Source organism: Orcinus orca, chromosome 19 (assembly GCF_937001465.1).
Source record: "Orcinus orca chromosome 19, mOrcOrc1.1, whole genome shotgun sequence".
NCBI classification, from domain to species: domain Eukaryota; kingdom Metazoa; phylum Chordata; class Mammalia; order Artiodactyla; family Delphinidae; genus Orcinus; species Orcinus orca.
In genome coordinates this window covers 60,841,262-60,857,103 of record NC_064577.1, presented here as the reverse complement: position 1 = coordinate 60,857,103, position 15,842 = coordinate 60,841,262, and the positions used below count along the sequence as shown (strand labels likewise).

General features: G+C 59.6%; 4 non-coding genes across 4 annotated transcripts; all 4 read left to right on the top strand.

Annotated features, from left to right (window-relative positions):
• The first annotated feature begins 337 nt into the window (after nucleotides 1–337).
• LOC125962495 (5S ribosomal RNA) lies at nucleotides 338–456 on the top strand. The gene has a single exon (XR_007474016.1). It is a non-coding gene; the product is annotated as a 5S ribosomal RNA (ribosomal RNA).
• Nucleotides 457–1,390: 934 nt separating this feature from the next.
• LOC125962430 (5S ribosomal RNA) lies at nucleotides 1,391–1,509 on the top strand. Its single transcript, XR_007473951.1, has one exon. It is a non-coding gene; the product is annotated as a 5S ribosomal RNA (ribosomal RNA).
• A 926-nt stretch (nucleotides 1,510–2,435) lies between these two features.
• LOC125962319 (5S ribosomal RNA) lies at nucleotides 2,436–2,554 on the top strand. The gene has a single exon (XR_007473840.1). It is a non-coding gene; the product is annotated as a 5S ribosomal RNA (ribosomal RNA).
• A 926-nt stretch (nucleotides 2,555–3,480) lies between these two features.
• LOC125962208 (5S ribosomal RNA) lies at nucleotides 3,481–3,599 on the top strand. Its single transcript, XR_007473729.1, has one exon. It is a non-coding gene; the product is annotated as a 5S ribosomal RNA (ribosomal RNA).
• Nucleotides 3,600–15,842: the final 12,243 nt, after the last annotated feature.

The window sequence follows — 15,842 nt, the reverse complement described above, 5'->3', positions numbered from 1 at the left end:
GCGGCCGGGCTGCGCCTAGCGCCGCGTGGGCCGGCAGGGCCGATGCCCAAGGGACCGCGGGCCCCGGGCCCTGAAGCCTCCGGGGCCACGTCCCTGTGAGCGACGTGCGGGATCTTGGGCGGGGCGCCAAGCGCCGAAGGGTTTGCTGGGTCACGGCCGCCCTGGGCTGGGAGGTGGTCGCCAAACCCTCCGCCGCCGCCCGATACCCGAGACCTCCGTTCCCCCTGCCTGGGCGGGCGAGGGGGCCCTGCCGGGGCGGGCCGGCCGCCAGGCTGGCGTTAAGGCGCCAGCGCCAGCGAAACTGGGCCTCAAGAGGCAGCCCGCGGCCCCCGCCCCCGTCTACGGCCATAGCACCCTGAACGCGCCCGATCTCGTCTGATCTCAGAAGCTAAGCAGGGTCGGGCCTGGTTAGTACTTGGATGGGAGACCGCCTGGGAATACCGGGTGCTGTAGGCTTTTTGCCTCCCGCTCCGCCCGCCTTCTCCTTTACTCGCCCGCGGCGGGGGCCGCCGGCTCCGCCCCCGCCGGGCCCCGCGGCAGGCCCCACCTCCTCAGGCCCCTCCCACCACGGCGCGCGCCGGCGGGGGCGCTCCCCGCCGGCCCGGCCGGCCAGGCGGCCAGAAGGCGGCCCTGGAAGGCAGCCGCACCCCAGACGCTCCCGGGGTGGCTGGCCCGGACCCAGACTCCGCCGCGGGCCCACTTGCCGTCCTTTCGGCCCGCGAGCCCCTCGACCTGCACCTGGCCGCCCCCACCGGCGCCCAGCCCCGGCGCCGCCACCTGTGTGCCGGTGTGTCCCTCCACAGCTCCCTCCGACAAAAGCCCCCCACCCCCACCCCGCCCCTCTGGCGTGTCACCGCGGCCGGGTGCGGGAGCGGGATCGAGGGCAGGGGCCGCTTCCCCGGGCCTGCCGGCCACCAGGGGCGGGGTCCTGAGCTCGGCGGGGGGTGTGGGGGCAAGGGTGGCCTTGCCGGGGCTGAGGGGCCGTGGCGACTCAATGGTGGCTCCCAGTGGCTTCGGGCCAGCTGCCGTCGGGCAGGAGGGCCGGCCCGGGCTGCGGCCGGGCTGCGCCTAGCGCCGCGTGGGCCGGCAGGGCCGATGCCCAAGGGACCGCGGGCCCCGGGCCCTGAAGCCTCCGGGGCCACGTCCCTGTGAGCGACGTGCGGGATCTTGGGCGGGGCGCCAAGCGCCGAAGGGTTTGCTGGGTCACGGCCGCCCTGGGCTGGGAGGTGGTCGCCAAACCCTCCGCCGCCGCCCGATACCCGAGACCTCCGTTCCCCCTGCCTGGGCGGGCGAGGGGGCCCTGCCGGGGCGGGCCGGCCGCCAGGCTGGCGTTAAGGCGCCAGCGCCAGCGAAACTGGGCCTCAAGAGGCAGCCCGCGGCCCCCGCCCCCGTCTACGGCCATACCACCCTGAACGCGCCCGATCTCGTCTGATCTCGGAAGCTAAGCAGGGTCGGGCCTGGTTAGTACTTGGATGGGAGACCGCCTGGGAATACCGGGTGCTGTAGGCTTTTTGCCTCCCGCTCCGCCCGCCTTCTCCTTTACTCGCCCGCGGCGGGGGCCGCCGGCTCCGCCCCCGCCGGGCCCCGCGGCAGGCCCCACCTCCTCAGGCCCCTCCCACCACGGCGCGCGCCGGCGGGGGCGCTCCCCGCCGGCCCGGCCGGCCAGAAGGCGGCCCTGGAAGGCAGCCGCACCCCAGACGCTCCCGGGGTGGCTGGCCCGGACCCAGACTCCGCCGCGGGCCCACTTGCCGTCCTTTCGGCCCGCGAGCCCCTCGACCTGCACCTGGCCGCCCCCACCGGCGCCCAGCCCCGGCGCCGCCACCTGTGTGCCGGTGTGTCCCTCCACAGCTCCCTCCGACAAAAGCCCCCCACCCCCACCCCGCCCCTCTGGCGTGTCACCGCGGCCGGGTGCGGGAGCGGGATCGAGGGCAGGGGCCGCTTCCCCGGGCCTGCCGGCCACCAGGGGCGGGGTCCTGAGCTCGGCGGGGGGTGTGGGGGCAAGGGTGGCCTTGCCGGGGCTGAGGGGCCGTGGCGACTCAATGGTGGCTCCCAGTGGCTTCGGGCCAGCTGCCGTCGGGCAGGAGGGCCGGCCCGGGCTGCGGCCGGGCTGCGCCTAGCGCCGCGTGGGCCGGCAGGGCCGATGCCCAAGGGACCGCGGGCCCCGGGCCCTGAAGCCTCCGGGGCCACGTCCCTGTGAGCGACGTGCGGGATCTTGGGCGGGGCGCCAAGCGCCGAAGGGTTTGCTGGGTCACGGCCGCCCTGGGCTGGGAGGTGGTCGCCAAACCCTCCGCCGCCGCCCGATACCCGAGACCTCCGTTCCCCCTGCCTGGGCGGGCGAGGGGGCCCTGCCGGGGCGGGCCGGCAGCCAGGCTGGCGTTAAGGCGCCAGCGCCAGCGAAACTGGGCCTCAAGAGGCAGCCCGCGGCCCCCGCCCCCGTCTACGGCCATACCACCCTGAACGCGCCCGATCTCGTCTGATCTCGGAAGCTAAGCAGGGTCGGGCCTGGTTAGTACTTGGATGGGAGACCGCCTGGGAATACCGGGTGCTGTAGGCTTTTTGCCTCCCGCTCCGCCCGCCTTCTCCTTTACTCGCCCGCGGCGGGGGCCGCCGGCTCCGCCCCCGCCGGGCCCCGCGGCAGGCCCCACCTCCTCAGGCCCCTCCCACCACGGCGCGCGCCGGCGGGGGCGCTCCCCGCCGGCCCGGCCGGCCAGAAGGCGGCCCTGGAAGGCAGCCGCACCCCAGACGCTCCCGGGGTGGCTGGCCCGGACCCAGACTCCGCCGCGGGCCCACTTGCCGTCCTTTCGGCCCGCGAGCCCCTCGACCTGCACCTGGCCGCCCCCACCGGCGCCCAGCCCCGGCGCCGCCACCTGTGTGCCGGTGTGTCCCTCCACAGCTCCCTCCGACAAAAGCCCCCCACCCCCACCCCGCCCCTCTGGCGTGTCACCGCGGCCGGGTGCGGGAGCGGGATCGAGGGCAGGGGCCGCTTCCCCGGGCCTGCCGGCCACCAGGGGCGGGGTCCTGAGCTCGGCGGGGGGTGTGGGGGCAAGGGTGGCCTTGCCGGGGCTGAGGGGCCGTGGCGACTCAATGGTGGCTCCCAGTGGCTTCGGGCCAGCTGCCGTCGGGCAGGAGGGCCGGCCCGGGCTGCGGCCGGGCTGCGCCTAGCGCCGCGTGGGCCGGCAGGGCCGATGCCCAAGGGACCGCGGGCCCCGGGCCCTGAAGCCTCCGGGGCCACGTCCCTGTGAGCGACGTGCGGGATCTTGGGCGGGGCGCCAAGCGCCGAAGGGTTTGCTGGGTCACGGCCGCCCTGGGCTGGGAGGTGGTCGCCAAACCCTCCGCCGCCGCCCGATACCCGAGACCTCCGTTCCCCCTGCCTGGGCGGGCGAGGGGGCCCTGCCGGGGCGGGCCGGCCGCCAGGCTGGCGTTAAGGCGCCAGCGCCAGCGAAACTGGGCCTCAAGAGGCAGCCCGCGGCCCCCGCCCCCGTCTACGGCCATACCACCCTGAACGCGCCCGATCTCGTCTGATCTCGGAAGCTAAGCAGGGTCGGGCCTGGTTAGTACTTGGATGGGAGACCGCCTGGGAATACCGGGTGCTGTAGGCTTTTTGCCTCCCGCTCCGCCCGCCTTCTCCTTTACTCGCCCGCGGCGGGGGCCGCCGGCTCCGCCCCCGCCGGGCCCCGCGGCAGGCCCCACCTCCTCAGGCCCCTCCCACCACGGCGCGCGCCGGCGGGGGCGCTCCCCGCCGGCCCGGCCGGCCAGGCGGCCAGAAGGCGGCCCTGGAAGGCAGCCGCACCCCAGACGCTCCCGGGGTGGCTGGCCCGGACCCAGACTCCGCCGCGGGCCCACTTGCCGTCCTTTCGGCCCGCGAGCCCCTCGACCTGCACCTGGCCGCCCCCACCGGCGCCCAGCCCCGGCGCCGCCACCTGTGTGCCGGTGTGTCCCTCCACAGCTCCCTCCGACAAAAGCCCCCCACCCCCACCCCGCCCCTCTGGCGTGTCACCGCGGCCGGGTGCGGGAGCGGGATCGAGGGCAGGGGCCGCTTCCCCGGGCCTGCCGGCCACCAGGGGCGGGGTCCTGAGCTCGGCGGGGGGTGTGGGGGCAAGGGTGGCCTTGCCGGGGCTGAGGGGCCGTGGCGACTCAATGGTGGCTCCCAGTGGCTTCGGGCCAGCTGCTGTCGGGCAGGAGGGCCGGCCCGGGCTGCGGCCGGGCTGCGCCTAGCGCCGCGTGGGCCGGCAGGGCCGATGCCCAAGGGACCGCGGGCCCCGGGCCCTGAAGCCTCCGGGGCCACGTTCCTGTGAGCGACGTGCGGGATCTTGGGCGGGGCGCCAAGCGCCGAAGGGTTTGCTGGGTCACGGCCGCCCCCGAATGGCAGGTAATCAAAAGCACAGTGTTTTCTCATGGCAGTACACAAGGGCCATGACAAGTCTTCCTGGGCACTTCGGCCTCACAAGAAATGGGGTCCTGTGTCCGTTCGAGGAGTCTGGAAATGTAGTTCTCGTCAAGGAACGTGCAGTGTTTTGCCCGTCACTCGGCACACTCAGAGGGCCTCTACCAGAGAGACCAATGGGCCTCGATGTTGCTAAGCTGGCCCACAGGGGTCTGGAGGCATTCAGTGACATTGGACGCAAAATGATGCACTCCTGAGAGACCAAGGATTCTTCAAAGTGGTACTTCCTTTAAAGTAAAGCAAAACAGGGACTAAGAACTCATGGAAACACCTGTATGCCTCCCTTTCTGCCCCTCTACTCAGGACCCAAACTGGAGGCAAGTTCCCACGTTGAGTTTCCTTTTAGCTCTAGAGCTTGTCAGGCTGAGCACCACCCCGGCCATGGAAGCACGTGGTTTAGAGAAAGCAAACTCATTTTCTCCCCAGAAGCATTTTTACAGGGTTTACAGCCCTGTCAAGAGCAGGGAATATCAGGCAGCTTCAACGCAGCATTAATTCAGCCTTCAAAATGGGAAAGCAAGTCTAGTTCCAGCAGGACCCCGTTTCCATGGGAACACTCAGCATACACCACTGCGGTTTCTAATAAGTACAAGGAGACACAGGTTACCCTTTGTTTCCTTCCCTGAATCAGCTTCTCGAAGTAATGTGTTCTGCATCAAGCGAATTGCCTCAACCAAGGAACGCAGTAGCTGCTCCTCTGGACCGGTGGCTATTCAAAAGCCTGCAGAAGAACAGGACGTAAATTGCAGTAAGAATGCAAGCCGATGTTCTCTAGGAGGCACGGTGACTTCAGGCAGGCCGTCCTAGATGGAATGCGAAGACCAGGGTTTCTCTGAGTGCAGCTCAGACTAGGGCAACGCGTAAGACTTCTACGCCATGTGGGACGTGCCAGAACGGTGTTCGTGAACGTGCCCGAGTGCTGAGGAAATTAAGATGCTTCAAAAGAGAGTACAGTGCGTTTCCCTAAGCTCGGCATGCACAGAGGGGCTCTAAAGGGCTACGGGACTGGATGTTGCTTAGCAGACCCAGGTGCGCCTGGGGCTACTCAGTGTTCCTGCCGGCAACAGGGTGCCCACGCTAGCCTCCTAGGTGTCCAGAAAACTGTGCTGCCGTTAAAGGTACGCAGAGCACAGGCCACCGGCTCATGGAAACTGCTGCACGCCTCCGCTTCTGCACGGCAAATCAGGGCCTTCCTTCCAGGCATGTGTTTTTGCTGGGTGTGCCGTCAGCGACACCGCATGGCAAGATGCTGACTTTCTCCTCGAGCAGAGTGACTCCAGGTACGAGGGCCTCGAAGCATTCAAAGCAGAGTGTTATCACATGGCAGCTCACACAAGGGCCATGACAAAGTCTTCCTGAGCACTTCGGACTCAGCAGCAATGTTGTCCTGAGGCCGGTCGAGGTCTCTGGAAATGTAGCTCTCCTCAAGGAACGTATAGTGTGTTGCCCGTCTCTAGGCACGCACAGAGGGCCTCCAAGGGATCAACAAATGGCACTCGAAGTTTCGCAGCCGGCACACAGGGGTCTGGAGGTACTCAGTGAACTTGGAGGGGAAATGATGCATACCCGAGAGGACTAGGAGTCCTCAGAAGTGTACTTCCTTTAAAATAAAGCATATAAGCGACTAAGAACTCATGGAAAGAGCTGTATGCCTCCGTATCTACATGGCTACTAAGGGCTTAAACTGGAGGCAAGTTCACACGTTGAGTTTCCTTTTAGTGCTAGACCTTGTCAGGCTGACCACACCGCAGTCACGGAAGCACCTGATTTAGACAGCAAATTCATTTTCTCCCCAGAAGCATTCTTACAGTGTTTACAGGCCTATCAAGTGCAGGGAATGTCAGGCAGCTTCAACGCAGCATGAATGCAGCCTTCAAAATGGGAAAGCAAGGCTAGTTCCAGCAGGCCCCCGTTTCCATGGGCACACTCAGCATACCCCCCTGTGGTTTCTAACTAGTCCAAAGAGACACAGGTTACCCTGTGTTTCCTTCCCTGAATCAGCTTCTCGAAGTAGGGTGTTCTGCATCAAGCGAACTGCCTCAACCAAGGAACGCCGTAGCTGCTCCTCTGGGCCTTGGCTATTCAAAAGCCTGCAGTGCCACAGGAAGAACAGGACTTAAACTGCAGTCAGAACGCAAGCCGACTTCCTCTAGGAGGCATGGTGACTTCAGGCAGGAGGTCCTGGATGGAATGCGAAGCCGAGGGTTACTCTGAGTGCAGCTCAGACTAGGGCAACGCCTAAGACTTCTACGCCATGTGGGACGTGCCAGAACGGTGTTCGTGAACGTGCGCGAGTGCTGAGGAAATTAAGACGCTCCAAAAGAGAGTGCAGTGCGTTTCCCTACGCTCGGCATGCACAGAAGGGGCTCTAAAGGGCTACGGGACTGGATGTTGCTTAGCAGACCCAGGTGCGCCTGGGGCTACTCAGTGTTCCTGCCGGCAACAGGGTGCCCACGCTAGCTTCTTAGGTGTCCACGTTAAAGGTACGCAGAGCACAGGCCACCGGCTCATGGAAACTGCTGCACGCCTCCGCTTCTGCACGGCAAATCAGGGCCTTACTTCCAGGCATGTGTTTCTCTTGGGTGTGGCGTCAGAGACACCGCATGGCAAGATGCTGACTTTCTCCTCGAGCAGAGTGATTGCAGGTACGAGGGCCTCGAAACAGTCAAAGCAGAGTGTTATCACATGGCAGCTCACACAAGGGCCATGACAAAGTCTTCCTGGGCACTTCGGACTCACCAGCAATGTTGTCCTGAGGCCGGTCGAGGTCTCTGGAAATGTAGCTCTCCTCAAGGAACGTACAGTGTGTTGCCCGTCTCTAGGCACGCACAGACGGCCTCCGAGGGATCAACAAATGGGACTGGAAGTTTCACAGCCGGCCCACAGGGGTCTGGAGGTACTCAGTGAACTTGGAGGGGAAATGATGCATACACGAGAGGCCTAGGAGTCCTCAGAAGTGTTCTTCCTTTATAATAAAGCATATAAGCGACTAAGAACTCATGGGAAGAGCTGCATGCCTCCGTATCTACATGGGTACTAAGGGCCTAAACTGGAGGCAAGTTCACACGTTGAGTTTCCTTTTAGCGCTAGAGCTTCTCAGGGTGACCACACCGCAGGCGCAGAAGCCCCTGGTTTAGATAGCAAATTCATTTTCTCCCCAGAAGCATTCTTACAGGGTTTACACACCTGTCAAGAGCAGGGAATGTCAGGCAGCTTCAAGGCAGCATGAATGCAGCCTTCAAAATGGGAAAGCAAGGCTAGTTCCAGCAGGCCCCCGTTTCCATGGGCACACTCAGCATACCCCACTGTGGTTTCTAACAAGTCCAAAGAGACACAGGTTACCCTGTGTGTCTTTCCCTGAATCAACTTCTCGAAGTAGAGTGTTCTGCATCAAGCGAACTGACTCAACCAAGGAACGCCGTAGCTGCTCCTCTGGGCCTGTGGCTATTCAAAAGCCTGCTGTGCCACAGGAAGAACAGGACTTAAACTGCAGTCAGAACGCAAGCCAACTTCCTCTAGGAGGCACGGTGACTTCAGGCAGGAGGTCCTGGATGGAATGCGAAGCCGGGAGTTACTCTGAGTGCAGCTCAGACTAGGGCAACGCCTAAGACTTCTACGCCATGTGGGACGTGCCAGAACGGTATTCGTGAACGTGCCCGAGTGCTGAGGAAATTAAGATGCTTCAAAAGAGAGTGCAGTGCGTTTCCCTATGCTCGGCATGCACAGAGGGGCTCTAAAGGGCTACGGGACTGGATGTTGCTTAGCAGACCCAGGTGCGCCTGGGGCTACTCAGTGTTCCTGCCGGCAACAGGGTGCCCACGCTAGCCTCCTAGGTGTCCACGTTAAAGGTACGCAGAGCAGAGGCCACTGGCTCATGGAAACTGCTGCACGCCTCCGCTTCTGCACGGCAAATCAGGGTCTTCCTTCCAGGCATGTGTTTCTGCTGGGTGTGCCGTCAGCGACACCGCATGGCAAGATGCTGACTTTCTCCTCGAGCAGAGTGACTCCAGGTACGAGGGCCTCGGAGCATTCAAAGCAGAGTGTTATCACATGGCAGCTCACACAGGGCCATGACAAAGTCTTCCTGAGCACTTCGGACTCAGCAGCAATGTTGTCCTGAGGCCGTTCGAGGTCTCTGGAAATGTAGCTCTCCTCAAGGAACGTACAGTGTGTTGCCCGTCTCTAGGCACGCACAGACGGCCTCCAAGGGATCAACAAATGGCACTCGAAGTTTCGCAGCCGAAACACAGGGGTCTGGAGGTACTCAGTGAACTTGGAGGGGAAATGATGCATACCCGAGAGGACTAGGAGTCCTCAGAAGTGTACTTCCTTTAAAATAAAGCATATAAGCGACTAAGAACTCATGGAAAGAGCTGTATGCCTCCGTATCTACATGGCTACTAAGGGCTTAAACTGGAGGCAAGTTCACACGTTGAGTTTCCTTCTAGTGCTAGAGCATGTCAGGCTGACCACACCGCAGTCCCGGAAGCAGCTGGTTTAGACAGCAAATTCATTTTCTCCCCAGAAGCATTCTTACAGGGTTTACAGGCGTATCAAGTGCAGGGAATGTCAGGCAGCTTCAACGCAGCATGAATGCAGCCTTCAAAATGGGAAAGCAAGGCTAGTTCCAGCAGGCCCCCGTTTCCATGGGCACACTCAGCATACCCCACTGTGGTTTCTAACTAGTCCAAAGAGACACAGGTTACCCTGTGTTTCCTTCCCTGAATCAGCTTCTCGAAGTAGGGTGTTCTGCCTCAAGCGAACTGCCTCAACCAAGGAACGCCGTAGCTGCTCCTCTGGGCCTTGGCTATTCAAAAGCCTGCAGTGCCACAGGAAGAACAGGACTTAAACTGCAGTCAGAACGCAAGCCGACTTCCTCTAGGAGGCATGGTGACTTCAGGCAGGAGGTCCTGGATGGAATGCGAAGCCGAGGGTTACTCTGAGTGCAGCTCAGACTAGGGCAACGCCTGAGACTTCTACGCCATGTGGGACGTGCCAGAACGGTGTTCGTGAACGTGCGCGAGTGCTGAGGAAATTAAGACGCTCCAAAAGAGAGTGCAGTGCGTTTCCCTACGCTCGGCATGCACAGAAGGGGCTCTAAAGGGCTACGGGACTGGATGTTGCTTAGCAGACCCAGGTGCGCCTGGGGCTACTCAGTGTTCCTGCCGGCAACAGGGTGCCCACGCTAGCTTCTCAGGTGTCCACGTTAAAGGTACGCAGAGCACAGGCCACCGGCTCATGGAAACTGCTGCACGCCTCCGCTTCTGCACGGCAAATCAGGGCCTTACTTCCAGGCATGTGTTTCTCTTGGGTGTGGCGTCAGCGACACCGCATGGCAAGATCCTGACTTTCTCCTCGAGCAGAGTGATTGCAGGTACGAGGGCCTCGAAACAGTCAAAGCAGAGTCTTATCACATGGTAGCTCATACAAGGGCCATGACAAAGTCTTCCTGGGCACTTCGGACTCACCAGCAATGTTGTCCTGAGGCCGGTCGAGGTCTCTGGAAATGTAGCTCTCCTCAAGGAACGTACAGTGTGTTGCCCGTCTCTAGGCACGCACAGACGGCCTCCGAGGGATCAACAAATGGGACTGGAAGTTTCATAGCCGGCCCACAGGGCTCTGGAGGTACTCAGTGAACTTGGAGGGGAAATGATGTATACACGAGAGGCCTAGGAGTCCTCAGAAGTGTTCTTCCTTTATAATAAAGCATATAAGCGACTAAGAACTCATGGAAAGAGCTGCATGCCTCCGTATCTACATGGGTACTAAGGGCCTAAACTGGAGGCAAGTTCACACGTTGAGTTTCCTTTTAGCGCTAGAGCTTCTCAGGGTGACCACACCGCAGGCGCAGAAGCCCCTGGTTTAGATAGCAAATTCATTTTCTCTCCAGAAGCATTCTTACAGGGTTTACACACCTGTCAAGAGCAGGGAATGTCAGGCAGCTTCAAGGCAGCATGAATGCAGCCTTCAAAATGGGAAAGCAAGGCTAGTTCCAGCAGGCCCCCGTTTCCATGGGCACACTCAGCATACCCCACTGTGGTTTCTAACAAGTCCAAAGAGACACAGGTTACCCTGTGTGTCTTTCCCTGAATCAACTTCTCGAAGTAGAGTGTTCTGCATCAAGCGAACTGACTCAACCAAGGAACGCCGTAGCTGCTCCTCTGGGCCTGTGGCTATTCAAAAGCCTGCTGTGCCACAGGAAGAACAGGACTTAAACTGCAGTCAGAACGCAAGCCAACTTCCTCTAGGAGGCACGGTGACTTCAGGCAGGAGGTCCTGGATGGAATGCGAAGCCGGGAGTTACTCTGAGTGCAGCTCAGACTAGGGCAACGCCTAAGACTTCTACGCCATGTGGGACGTGCCAGAACGGTATTCGTGAACGTGCCCGAGTGCTGAGGAAATTAAGATGCTTCAAAAGAGAGTGCAGTGCGTTTCCCTATGCTCGGCATGCACAGAGGGGCTCTAAAGGGCTACGGGACTGGATGTTGCTTAGCAGACCCAGGTGCGCCTTGGGATACTCAGTGTTCCTGCCAGCAACAGGGTGCCCACGCTAGCCTCCTAGGTGTCCACGTTAAAGGTACGCAGAGCACAGGCCACCGGCTCATGGAAACTGCTGCACGCCTCCGCTTCTGCACGGCAAATTAGGGCCTTACTTCCATGCATGTGTTTCTGCTGGGTGTGCCGTCAGCGACACCGCATGGCAAGATGCTGACTTTCTCCTCGAGCAGAGTGACTCCAGGTACGAGGGCCTCGAAGCATTCAAAGCAGAGTGTTATCACATGGCAGCTCACACAGGGCCATGACAAAGTCTTCCTGAGCACTTCGGACTCAGCAGCAATGTTGTCCTGAGGCCGTTCGAGGTCTCTGGAAATGTAGCTCTCCTCAAGGAACGTACAGTGTGTTGCCCGTCTCTAGGCACGCACAGACGGCCTCCAAGGGATCAACAAATGGCACTCGAAGTTTCGCGGCCGAAACACAGGGGTCTGGAGGTACTCAGTGAACTTGGAGGGGAAATGATGCATACCCGAGAGGACTAGGAGTCCTCAGAAGTGTACTTCCTTTAAAATAAAGCATTTAAGCGACTAAGAACTCATGGAAAGAGCTGTATGCCTCCGTATCTACATGGCTACTAAGGGCTTAAACTGGAGGCAAGTTCACACGTTGAGTTTCCTTTTAGTGCTAGAGCTTGTCAGGCTGACCACACCGCAGTCACGGAAGCACCTGGTTTAGACAGCAAATTCATTTTCTCCCCAGAAGCATTCTTACAGGGTTTACAGGCCTATCAAGTGCAGGGAATGTCAGGCAGCTTCAACGCAGCATGAATGCAGCCTTCAAAATGGGAAAGCAAGGCTAGTTCCAGCAGGCCCCCGTTTCCATGGGCACACTCAGCATACCCCACTGTGGTTTCTAACAAGTCCAAAGAGACACAGGTTACCCTGTGTTTCCTTCCCTGAATCAGCTTCTCGAAGTAGGGTGATCTGCATCAAGCGAACTGCCTCAACCAAGGAACGCCGTAGCTGCTCCTCTGGGCCTTGGTTATTCAAAAGCCTGCAGTGCCACAGGAAGAACAGGACTTAAACTGCAGTCAGAACGCAAGCCGACTTCCTCTAGGAGGCATGGTGACTTCAGGCAGGAAGTCCTGGATGGAATGCGAAGCCGAGGGTTACTCTGAGTGCAGCTCAGACTAGGGCAACGCCTAAGACTTCTACGCCATGTGGGACGTGCCAGAACGGTGTTCGTGAACGTGCGCGAGTGCTGAGGAAATTAAGACGCTCCAAAAGAGAGTGCAGTGCGTTTCCCTACGCTCGGCATGCACAGAAGGGGCTCGAATGGGCTACGGGACTGGATGTTGCTTAGCAGACCCAGGTGCGCCTGGGGCTACTCAGTGTTCCTGCCGGCAACAGGGTGCACACGCTAGCTTCTTAGGTGTCCACGTTAAAGGTACGCAGAGCACAGGCCACCGGCTCATGGAAACTGCTGCACGCCTCCGCTTCTGCACGGCAAATCAGGGCCTTACTTCCAGGCATGTGTTTCTGCTGGGTGTGCCGTCAGCGACACCGCATGGCAAGATGCTGACTTTCTCCTCGAGCAGAGTGACTGCAGGTACGAGGGCCTCGAAACAGTCAAAGCAGAGTCTTATCACATGGTAGCTCACACAAGGGCCATGACAAAGTCTTCCTGGGCACTTCGGACTCACCAGCAATGTTGTCTTGAGGCCGGTCGAGGTCTCTGGAAATGTAGCTCTCCTCAAGGAACGTACAGTGTGTTGCCCGTGTCTAGGCACGCACAGAGGTCCGCCAAGGAATCCACAAATGGGACTCGAAGTTTCGCAGCCGGCACACAGGGCTCTGGAGGTACTCAGTGAACTTGGAGGGGAAATGATGCATACCCGAGAGGACTAGGAGTCCTCAGAAGTGTTATTCCTTTAAAATAAAGCATGTAAGCGAATAAGAACTCATGGAAAGAGCTGCATGCCTCTGAATCTACATGGCTACTAAGGGCTTAAACTGGAGGCAAGTTCACACGTTGAGTTTCCTTTTAGTGCTAGAGCTTGTCAGGCTGACCATACCGCAGTCACGGAAGCACCTGGTTTAGACAGCAAATTCATTTTCTCCCCAAAAGCGTTCTTACAGGGTTTACAGGCCTATCAAGTGCAGGGAATGTCAGGCAGCTTCAAGGCAGCATGAATGCAGCCTTCAAAATGGGAAAGCAAGGCTAGTTCCAGCAGGCCCCCGTTTCCATGGGCACACTCAGCATTCCCCACTGTGGTTTCTAACGAGTCCAAAGAGACACAGGTTACCCTGTGTGTCTTTCCCTGAATCAGCTTCTCGAAGTAGAGTGTTCTGCATCAAGCGAACTGCCTCAACCAAGGAACGCCGTAGCTGCTCCCCTGGGGCTGTGGCTATTCAAAAGCCTGCAGTGCCACAGGAAGAACAGGACTTAAACTGCAGTCAGAACGCAAGCCCACTTCCTCTAGGAGGCACGGTGATTTCAGGCAGGAGGTCGTAGATGGAATGCGAAGCCGAGGGTTACTCTGAGTGCTGCTCAGACTAAGGCAACGCCTAAGACTTCTACGCCATGTGGGACGTGCCAGAACGGTGTTCGTGAACGTGCGCGAGTGCTGAGGAAATTAAGACGCTCCAAAAGAGAGTGCAGTGCGTATCCCTACGCTCGGCATGCACAGAGGGGCTCTACAGGGCTACGGGACTGGATGTTGCTTAGCAGACCCACGTGCACCTGGGGGTACTCAGTGTTCCTGCCGGCAACAGGGTGCCCACGCTAGCCTCCTAGGTGTCCACGTTAAAGGTACGCAGAGCACAGGCCACCGGCTCATGGAAACTGCTGCACGCCTCCACTTCTGCACGGCAAATCAGGGCCTTCCTTCCAGGCATGTGTTTCTGCTGGGTGTGGCGTCAGCGACACCGCATGGCAAGATGCTGACTTTCTCCTCGAGCAGAGTGACTGCAGGTACGAGGGCCTCGAAACAGTCAAAGCAGAGTGTTATCACATGGCAGCTCACACAAGGGCCATGACAAAGTCTTCCTGGGCACTTCGGACTCACCAGCAATGTTGTCCTGAGGCCGGTCGAGGTCTCTGGAAATGTAGCTCTCCTCAAGGAACGTACAGTGTGTTTTCCGTCTCTAGGCACGCACAGACGGCGTCCGAGGGATCAACAAATGGGACTGGAAGTTTCGCAGCCGGCCCACAGCGCTCTGGAGGTACTCAGTGAACTTGGAGGGGAAATGATGCATACACGGGAGGCCTAGGAGTCCTCAGAAGTGTTCTTCCTTTATAATAAAGCATATAAGCGACTAAGAACACATGGAAAGAGCTGCATGCCTCCGTATCTACATGGGTACTAAGGGCCTAAGCTGGAGGCAAGTTCACACGTTGAGTTTCCTTTTAGCGCTAGAGCTTCTCAGGGTGACCACACCGCAGGCGCAGAAGCACCTGGTTTAGATAGCAAATTCATTTTCTCCCCAGAAGCATTCTTACAGTGTTTACAGGCCTGTCAAGAGCAGGGAATGTCAGGCAGCTTCAACGCAGCATGAATGCAGCCTTCAAAATGGGAAAGCAAGGCTAGTTCCAGCAGGCCCCCGTTTCCATGGGCACACTCAGCATACCCCACTGTGGTTTCTAACAAGTCCAAAGAGACACAGCTTACCCTGTGTGTCTTTCCCTGAATCAACTTGTCGAAGTAGAGTGTTCTGCATCAAGCGAACTGCCTCAACCAAGGACCACCGTAGGTGCTCCTCTGGGCCTGTGGCTATTCAAAAGCCTGCTGTGCCACAGGAAGAAGAGGACTTAAACTGCAGTCAGAACGCAAGCCGACTTCCTCTAGGAGGCACGGTGACTTCAGCAGGAGGTCCTGGATGGAATGCGAAGCCGAGAGTTACTCTGAGTGCAGCTCAGACTAGGGCAACGCCTAAGACTTCTACGCCATGTGGGACGTGACAGAACGGTGTTCGTGAACGTGCCCGAGTGCTGAGGAAATTAAGATGCTTCAAAAGAGAGTGCAGTGCGTTTCCCTAAGATCGGCATGCACAGAGGGGCTCGAAAGGGCTACGGGACTGGATGTTGCTTAGCAGACCCAGGTGCGCCTGGTGCTACTCAGTGTTCCTGCCGGCAACAGGGTGCCCACGCTAGCCTCCTAGGTGTCCAGAAAACTGTGCTGCCGTTAAAGGTACGCAGAGCACAGGCCACCGGCTCATGGAAACTGCTGCACGCCTCCGCTTCTGCACGGCAAATCAGGGCCTTCCTTCCAGGCATGTGTTTCTGCTGGGTGTGCCGTCAGCGACACCGCATGGCAAGATGCTGACTTTCTCCTCGAGCAGAGTGACTCCAGGTACGAGGGCCTCGAAGCATTCAAAGCAGAGTGTTATCACATGGCAGCTCACACAAGGGCCATGACAAAGTCTTCCTGAGCACTTCGGACTCAGCAGCAATGTTGTCCTGAGGCCGTTCGAGGTCTCTGGAAATGTAGCTCTCCTCAAGGAACGTACAGTGTGTTGCCCGTCTCTAGGCACGCACAGAGGGCCTCCAAGGGATCAATAAATGGGACTCGAAGTTTCGCAGCCGGCACACAGGGGTCTGGAGGTACTCAGTGAACTTGGAGGGGAAATGATGCATACCCGAGAGGACTAGGAGTCCTCAGAAGTGTACTTCCTTTAAAATAAAGCATATAAGCGACTAAGAACTCATGGAAAGAGCTGTATGCCTCCGTATCTACATGGCTACTAAGGGCTTAAACTGGAGGCAAGTTCACACGTTGAGTTTCCTTTTAGTGCTAGAACTTGTCAGGCTGACCACACCGCAGTCACGGAAGCACCTGGTTTAGACAGCAAATTCATTTTCTCCCCAGAAGCATTCTTACAGGGTTTACACACCTGTCAAGAGC